This window comes from Trichinella spiralis (genome assembly GCF_000181795.1).
Source record: "Trichinella spiralis strain ISS 195 chromosome Unknown Scfld2, whole genome shotgun sequence".
Lineage (NCBI taxonomy): Eukaryota > Metazoa > Nematoda > Enoplea > Trichinellida > Trichinellidae > Trichinella > Trichinella spiralis.
This window is the reverse complement of record NW_003526941.1, coordinates 7,636,104-7,637,567: the sequence shown is the minus strand read 5'-3', so window position 1 is coordinate 7,637,567 and position 1,464 is coordinate 7,636,104.

Here is a 1,464-nt window from a genome sequence, read left to right as displayed (position 1 = left end):
TCATCAATAAAAAACAAAACCACTTACAAAAACGAACTTACCTACTCACATAATACTCTACAAAAATACTCACCAAACGCACTGATGGCAACAGGCACTACCAGAAAAGTATGATGTATCCGAAAACCAGTGCAAATCGACTATATTCACTATATATGCCACTATTACAATCATTATTTAATTATACCGTACTCCTGTGATAAGCGAAGCCACACAGATTTCTGGACCAATACTGAGTAACGCCATTAAGCCAACCTCAACTAACGCAGGAGTTTGAACGAGCTCGATGTTGATGATGCAACCCATTCCTATAATGGGCAAAATGTGTACTTATTTTTGTGATGGCACATTTAGAACGCATTGAGGTAAACGTGGCATACCATGTTGGCAAGAGCAACAGAAATTCCAAAACGTTTCAATTATGTTGACGTACACTATTTAATTCGATAACAAGAAGCATACAGGATCAGGTATAAGTAGAATTAGAAGACATTAATTATAGTAACAGATTATAGATACTCAATTACTTACAGATTTTTGTACATCTTTTCAATCCATTCAGGGAAACCTGAACCACCATTAGAGAAAGATATTCAAGTTTATATAAATAGTTCCACTGCACTGACACAACCCATTGCTATAACAAAGTGCATAAAATTCATTCTTACTGTGACGATGAAGAAAACCAGAAAGCGGAACTGTTGAAACACATGACTGATCACGGTAGAAACATGAACAGAGCGATAGTCAAACTAAAAATAGATACTAAATAACAGAGAGAAATAAATCATTGGATTACAAAATGAATGAAATTCAAATATAATCGTGATGCACTGTTATTCGGCTTCAATCACTTTTTATAATACGGCTGTTTCTCATAAGTATCGTTTCAACCGCTATCATAAAGCGCACGCAACCTAATATATAGAACAGAAATAAATATAGTGGCAATTACGCACATGATGATATACCAATGAAGACAATTCAGCAAAAAATAAAGTTGAAATTATTTAATAAGTAATTAGTGTCATATAAACAGAATATTTTTTACCCACACTCTTTCCAGATATTGCGTTGTATTATCTTGCACATCTAAAAAGACTAATTTATAATGGAAAATTCAAATTTCAAATTTACTAAAATCAAAGGCAACCAATCTACAATATTACTTACATTACGTTGCACGTACGAATACAATAACAGACGTGCTGCTGATGGCGTTGCTATCTTACAATCTAAATATCTCGCAAATAATCATTTTGCGCACCTGCATGTTGGCCATCATTTTTATTGAAATTTCACGGGAATAAACAAGATTGGAAACCAACAGCAGATGAAAATAATTATGATGCATAGTGGCATCATCTCATGATAGGATTTTTTATATTCATTGATATGAAAATAAAATAAATGTAAATTCTAAAAGTGAATTATATTAATGCAGTCATCCCCTAAATAAAAAAC